Raw genomic sequence first — 8,516 nt, forward strand, 5'->3', positions numbered from 1 at the left:
TCTGCTGTAATGCGGAATCGGCTTCAATAAGACTTAATTTCTAAACCCATACAAAACCCGTACTCTGTCAACCTGGATATATGAAATCAGAAAACAATTGGATGATCGAGTGTTGCTATGGTGATAAATTCGCCTTCCAACTAGGCGATCACTGTCCAATTCACAGATCAGACACGAAAAACTTATGGAGTCACCTAAACGACTATGTGACTTTCCCCGGGTATTCTGATATCTTGACAAGGTAAGATTACTGGAACGCTGCTTTCCTAATAAAATTGAATTTTTACCATAAACCTCATCAGAATAAAAAAGAAACAATCTTGTGATAATTTTTCGGACTTTATCTTGTTCTTTATAGCCGTTATAAAGTTTGATATGTTTATCGTTAGTTTGTTTGCCTGACGGTTCCTTCGTTACAACCACGGTTGTATTTTTGAGAACGTGACATTAACGCTTAGTTTCAAAGGTCGCCGAATTATCAAGTGGTCTATAGTTAAACAGAATGATGGAAGTCTCTTTGACACATATGATGAAGGATTTCAATTAGGAGCAATGGTGTATATAGAGGACGTATGTATAGATTTGATTTGTAGAATTATGTTGAATAATTTGACCAATGTAGAATTCACATTATTATCATATTCAATTACGTAAATTATTATTTTCATTTTATTTAATTATTTAGAATTATATTGCAGGATTAAAAATATTAATAATGATTAAGATTTATAACAGATATTTCTGTGTATTTAAAATTATGTTGAATAATTTGATTTAGGTTTTATCTTATAATTCCATTGAGTGATTTAAAATATTTTAAAATATGTAGAAGGAAAGAACATATAATAAGGAGTTATTCTTTATCAAAACGACAAAGACAAAATATGAATTATGTAGCCTGTTGTAGCATAATAGGATTAACTTTACAAAATCAAAATTGAAGTTTGTCTTTATCAGTCGTTATGAAGCTTGTTAAACAGAGTGAAATTTAAAAAATATATTAGAAGTCATCAGAATATTGCTTAAGTATCTAGTTTATTGCACAAAACACTTCAAGTAATAGCAGCCTTCAATGAAAATTTGATATTAGCTACAATAGAGCCAAATAGTAAATTTACATCATACAGCTGTTTCGTCCTTCTAAGTTTCGTTAGTGATGATTGTGGTCTTGTGATTGATTTCAACCTACTAGGCTACAGAGGAGAAGAGTGGTCGAAATTAAGGTAAAAAACATAAGGGAAAGTAACCTTACCAATAAAGTTATTTCAATTTCAGAAAACAAAATTAAATGATTATATATCGAAACACGGGGACATAACATTTTTTTAAACAAATCGTTGGAATGTGAAGGAGTAATGAAACACACCCTGCTACCGCTGGGGTTCGAACTAGTAACCCATTCTACCGCTCGACTGAATAGAAAGTCCCACTAGGTGAGGCTAGTAAGACGACCTGTACTCTCAACTTCTACTCTACTCCCTCCTTCACAAAGTCTTCGACCCCAAAGACAACAACAACCCAGATTCAATATCTCCAAGTAGGCATCTCAATCTCCTATAGCTTCTACCCTTGGAGTGGTCAACGTTACCAAATCTGTTACAGGAAGGAGTAATGAAAAACACCCTGCCCTCTGGCGGGATAAAAAAAAACTAGTGACCCTCGGTCTCTAACTGGACACTATCGCTCGACTAAAGGTAAATTACCACTAGCTGAAGTTTCTGCAGGAAAGTTAAAGCACAACAATACATTCTTAAATATTGACAATGTTGATACAAACTTAAATTTGCTTATCTACTGAAGAAAATATATGATTTGTTTTCTAATTCTCTTCTCGCTATAATCTATTATATAAACTGACGATATTTTAATTTTATTAAAATTATACACATACCTTACTATCCAAAATGTTGAATGATGAAAGTTTTGTGCTGGAGTAGTTTGTTATCCATCTATCTACTGGTGCAAGGATGGCAACTGCCTTCAGTGCCTACTGGTACCCACAAATTGAGATGTCTGTCGCCTTGTCTAGAATTTGTAATACAAACATGAAGCGCTGTGTTCACCGCTATATGCCAGTATTATCCAAATCTCAAATGATTGTGTACATGAAATAGTCTGTATACATGACCAACCTATGTAATATTGCATTTAGGAGACAACTTCCTTGTTGAGAAACAAAGTCGAAATATGTTTGTAAGGCAGATTACTAGATAATATCTCTGCAGGTATTATTGTTACACAAAGGCAAAACTATCCTCGTGACTAGACTTCTAGTTGTCAATAACATAACTATTACATGTTAAATACTGACGTAATTCTTGTTTAAAATACCTTAGTATGTGTTGAACAAATTTATAGGGCTTTGAAATAAAGTATGCACCATGCAGTTTGGTTTTATATTAAGAATATTCAATAGCATTTCGTGCTGCGCACTTGTGAAAGATTCTAAAATATTTGACACACCTGTGAAATATATTTGTTATTACTGGATACACTATTAGATATTATATTTTTATCACATTTTCACAAGCAAAATAGCCGAATTACTGACATAAAGAACAGTTATAAAAGGACAAAGCTGACTAGGCTTTTCGCGGACACTACTCACTCATTGTGTCTTCGCAGTACGCGACAAAATATACGCCATTCTATAAAACAAAAAATCATCAAAAATATATTTACACAAAAAATATTTTGGTATTCACAAAGCAAGTGTTGCTTATTCATGTCACTAACAGAAAACATTTTGCTCTAAAGCGTTCCGAGTTTAACCTTTAACAAGTTACTACACGACTAAAAATATGGCGACAACATACAGTTGTCGCTGTTGATGACAAGAATTCCCTTTAAATGTCTAACATGTTAGCTCCACATTCAAGACATTTGGTTGGGGATTGGGTTTGGTGACTGAAAAGTTCATTTCTGTCACATTGTATGCCGACTTTCATAGAAATGAAAGTTTACTATGGAATTGAATATCGTGTTACTAGTAAACAACACTTCAAGTTTCTAGTTTTGTGTTTTTATTTTTGTATCGGGCTTTATGATTTGTCAATTTCATAAAATTATTTGTGCTCTCTCTTTTCATTGGTGTAAATACGTTATGTGTTATTTTTCATCAACGAAAAATGACAAAAAAGTGTTGTTTTCATTAGTGAAAATAATACTTTTATCAGTGACATATTCTCTACATTTCACTGGCAATGACGTAATAAGGTTATTTCATCATTATTTTCCCCACATCATTCAAGAAACGTTATGTAAAAACTTAATATTATTGTGGATGTTTAAATCATATGTTAGTAAAGGGAATTTATTTCTTAAAGTTTTTTTTTATCAAATTTAACAAATGTTGATCCAAATTTGATATCGGATCTTCAGTGATGGTGATTAACACAATATTACTCAATATATATATTGTACAAATACATGCTGTCAGTGAAAAGATCGGTTAAATGAATAAAATTCTTAAACTCACATGAATAGAAAATCATACAGGTTTAGTGAGGTTGTAATATAGTTCTGTATTAATAGAGAGCAGGAAGTTCGAGATAACATCAAACTGTACAATAACTTTGAAAGATGAAATGTTAGGCCTAACAGACATCGACCTTCCTCTCTTACACATACGGTATGGTTTTCTCCATAATATAACGACGGTATATTTTACTCTGGAGTATTTCTTCAAAATTAATTTTTATTGATTTATTGATTGATGTCTATCAATATTTTCCTTTTTCATCGATCTGTCCTAGCAGCAAGACAAAATACTGGTACAGGGTACAAGGTAAACAAGTTGAACTAGAATATAGATAGGTTAAAACAGGAAACAGAGATCACGTGACAAATAAACAGAAAAAAAAAACATTAAATCTCTTTAGCCGGCTACAGCCGAGTCTTTTTTTCTAAAAAAAAAAAAATTCACTGGAAACAAAACTTAGACGTCAACATATTGATTTCTATAGTCCGTGTTAGATTAAGACGGGTCGTTTGTTGCTGCTGTGACCTGATGGCATTGATGCTTTGAACATCGGTTTTTTATTTAGAAACAGCAAAGAATTATACCGATATATCATTACAACCTCAATAGCATTCATGTCCAATACAGATCACGTGCACAAAAGGTTTACACCGAGACCCATGAAAAAAGTACAAGCAGACCAGGAGTTCCAGGAGGATATCACAACAACAGTTTCACTATCGTGACCGTGCGATGGGTAGGACTTTTCAAGATGGCGGACCAACGTAAAACCGGAAGGTAAGCTCTGCTTTCAAACGGTAATATCCATAATTTATATACTCACTATGATCATGACACATATTATATCTGATTCGCAAATAGTGCTAATATTGTTGTACGTATCTATCTGGATGATGATAGACTTCAAATGTAGTGCAATCTGCGTGTAAACCTCGTCAACATGCCGATCTGTTGGATACGTTTGGCATCTTGAAAAACCCTTCCAGCGCAGGATCACGACAGTGAGTTCCGAAATAAAAACACGTTAACAACAATGGACTCATCAGGCACACTACGGACCACAGATCAGTGTTCCAGTAGAACCGTGTAACACACTTAAAAGTAAGCACCACCATTCATCAATCTCTATAATTAGATACAGCACTGCCAAATATTGAATCAAACGGCACCATGCAGCTGTCTTGTTCATTCTAAGGTCATTGTGATGCCTATCAAACTTTCCTCTCTCCACGCTATGTGTTGTGAGTTGATAAATAAAAAAAAATACTTCCAGGCGCTTAAGACATTATAGAATTGACAACGTAGATATGCATTTTGTTTCCAAAATTCCGACTCGGGTACATTTATAATTTTCCACAGGAAAAAAATTAAGGAAAAAAACAATAAACACAGGAAATATTCTCCAGTTAGAATCTTTATTCCAAGTCATTGTTATATTTTATTCTTTCACTAGTACTCTAACACACGATGTATTTCTATTGCTCTCATCAAATGATCACCCATGTCTATTACATATCATCAAAGATTTGCGTAACATATACCAACATGGATATTTATATATGTATATTTTATATAAATTGATAAAAATAAAATGTGAGGTGCGTTGTGAGCGGATGTCTCTTTCTCCTTTAAAAGGTAATACCACATTTTCCTTTTAAAACAATTGATTAAAAATAATGATTGGATTTCAAATCATAACATATGTATAGTTTCATTACCAAGGCCCTTGGTTTCTCATGTATTATAAAGTACGTGACATTGAAACCAATATATTTATGAGAAACGGTACTTGGTAATGTTAAGACAGCTATAAAACGATTTATATAATTCGGTATTTTGAATCGGAAATACAATATTCGAGAATAAATGATATTCTAGAATACTTGGGAGCCATTTATCGTAATATACCACAATTATAAAGTGAATTAGGATCAAATTCAAATTCATGTTAAACACTAGCGTTACGTGGATCGTTTTTCAAACATTAGCAGACAAAGCTGTAATTTAAGAACCTGAAATTATATTGACAAGGAGTAAATGGTTGAGGACGCAGCAATTACCTAAACTGTATTATATATGGAGTTATGTCCCTTACTTTTCTTCAGTCATGCGCTCTTTTACGCATCTAATAGAGAAATTATTCTGTCAATATCTATATTTTCATATCAAACACAGGACATTTATTTAATTTAAACACGTACAAAATATTGCATTTATTCATGCTTGCAGTAAAAGTCCGTCAATAACTGTAGTTGACAGGCACATCAAAATGCTTCATTTCAATAGGAATATTCTATCTGTTAATCAGAGCGATTTTTTAACAATGTCTACCTAATAATTACACACAATTATCACCCAAGCAATGGATTTGGTTAACTCCGAGTAGCGAATAAAATATAAATAAAATTGACATTTTGAAACCTTTTAACTCTTTTAAATCAAAGCAAGTAATATTTCAAGCGCCTTTAACACACTGATGAATTAAATGTTATAAATTGATCATCGATATGTAGTCTCGTTTGATTTACAATAGTTCTACATGTAAACGATTTCATCCTTCAAACGGATTCTATATATAGCCCTGCGAATTCAATATAAACACATGTTACCCTGCAGTTTAAAAGACATACCCTGTGGAAGTTAACACGATAAAGTTTATTTCATAACATCCTTATTTTGGAGTACAGCTTGTTAAATGTATATAATCGAAAATACGTCACTCATAAAGGTGCTATTTGTGTTTTTATACAAAAATGACAATGAACAAAACTGAATTGAAACTTGCATTCATCTATATCAATCCAATCTTGTAAGGTGGTTTAGAGGACTATGCAATGTAAAACCCTGTACACAATGATTCACATATTGATTTGAATAAAAAAAATAAGAAATTCTCTCAGACCAATGTAGGATAATGAATGTACAACCATTGTTAAAAAAAAAATTTTCACATATTTTACACAGTTTACATAAAACACCAATCGAAACATGTTGATTTGAAACAAATTAACAAATGCTCTCAGACCTATGAAGTCTTCATAGGCATTTGTTACTTTAAAGTCAATAACACCAAAACAGAAACTGATAACTTTTCAGCACGTTCTGTCCTCTGTAAAATCATATCTTTTCACGAGAGTAAATTATTGTTCTTATTTTTTTATGGTGAAATATATGGATATGTTTATGACAAGTACGGCAATGCCAACAGCAGACTACGCTGTACCGTCGTCTCCGTTGTCATGGTAATGACGTCAATATATGAAAGAAACATAAGCTTGGCAGTATTCCACTTGCATCAATGGGGTAGAGGCAAGCAAACTGAACGACGCCTGTTTCATCGGCTCCGAATCAGCTCTTAATGCAGACCAGTTAAACCGATAAGCACTGCACTGTACTGTACAACCGTTATTAGCATATGGCTGAAAATTCCAGGGTTTTTCTCCTTTTTGGATGAATATGCACGAAATCTACTAATACTGAAAAAAAATGATTATTTGCAACACGAAATTTTAAATATTTACTGAATCAACGAAACCAAAATCCCTACAACTAATCAGGTTACGGTAAGACAAATAAAGGAAAACTAACAACACGTGCTTATCGTTAAAAATCCTCACAGAAATGAAAGATTAACTGGAATGTAATTGTTTGTAAACAATGTATGTTTCTACATAAATTGTTCTTACATACCTGTCCAATTCCATGTTACCTCCTGTTTGTATCTTGCCGCTACGTCTAAACTACTGTAAATCTTCCTTAATAAGGGTCAGTTCTGAGAGGTCTGACAATTGCGTGTAAAGGGTTTCTGTATCCTACGTTCACGGGTCTAAAAATAGTATATACGTTGAACAAATTCTAAGCTTTTTTTCAGAACGAGCTAGGAGGCTCTATCGATCACTCTTGTATAAGAGAGTGAGATGTGTCTAATTTGCCCAGGAAACATGAGTACCGGAGATATTCGACATAGTCGGGTAGATGGCCCACCATATTCCCACGTCCGACTGAAGAATCGAACTCAGGTCGCATGGGTGACAGTCGAGTGTGTTTCCAGTTTGTCATTTAATCATTTAGTTGTTGAAAAAATTGTAGACAACGGTATATCTATTGTCTAATTACAAAAAAAAACAAAAAGTTGGTTATTTAACTGTTTTGGGTTTTTTTTTTTCAAAATTTTCTACGTAATACGTTATTGATTCATAAGCTAATCCGAGACGTTAAAAATTTAATACTCTATATAAAATTATCCTATAGTAAGGACGCTGTATAACATGCACTATTTGTTGTTATCAGGAAGTAAGTTTGAAAGGGATTCGATATTTGGCCAATGAAGATCCATAAGCTGGCTCATAAAATACATCGCACATTAACCATTACATTATTAAAACCTATCACGCAATTGTGGTATTGATAATCGATCGCTGTCGATCAATAAATCACACTTCGAACACCCATACACGTCTAGTTATAGATATCAACTTACTAGACAGTTATTTAACAGCACAAATATAAGAATTCAAAAATCGCATATGTAGTGATATCAAATTCAACCACATCAAATGCATGTCTTATATCAAAGTATATGTTATGTATGCTGCATAATACTTATCAATTTAGCAGAGTTAATGTCCCTTTTCACTCAAAAGCTGCGATGTATTTGTGTCTCGTTGTGGTTTGTCAATTCCTGCTCGTCTCACTCAGTCAAACCCTTGATTTCTGCATACATTACGCTAAAGTTATAAAGCGGCTGGGTGAGTGAGACTTCTCGTTATGCAAACGGTAACAGTCGTGTTATTTCTTTGGTGATTTTTTCGCGAGAGAAAAAAAAACACTTTATATATTAATTAACTGACATGTGATTCTGTACAGTCTGTACCATGCCACTCAAATATCACAGTTAAAGGTTCGCCGAAAATCCTCACAAAATCCTTCCTCGCGAATCTCATGAAGTGCCGTTAGAAAAATAATTAAGTAACATTTACATAAAAGGTAATGTTGTTTTTCACAATGTTCACTTCACATCAATCATATGCATTTT

Source organism: Ylistrum balloti, unplaced genomic scaffold, assembly GCF_031769215.1.
Source record: "Ylistrum balloti isolate Yb309-2 unplaced genomic scaffold, AGI_CSIRO_Ybal_v1 Utg370288, whole genome shotgun sequence".
Taxonomy (NCBI): Eukaryota; Metazoa; Mollusca; class Bivalvia; order Pectinida; family Pectinidae; genus Ylistrum; species Ylistrum balloti.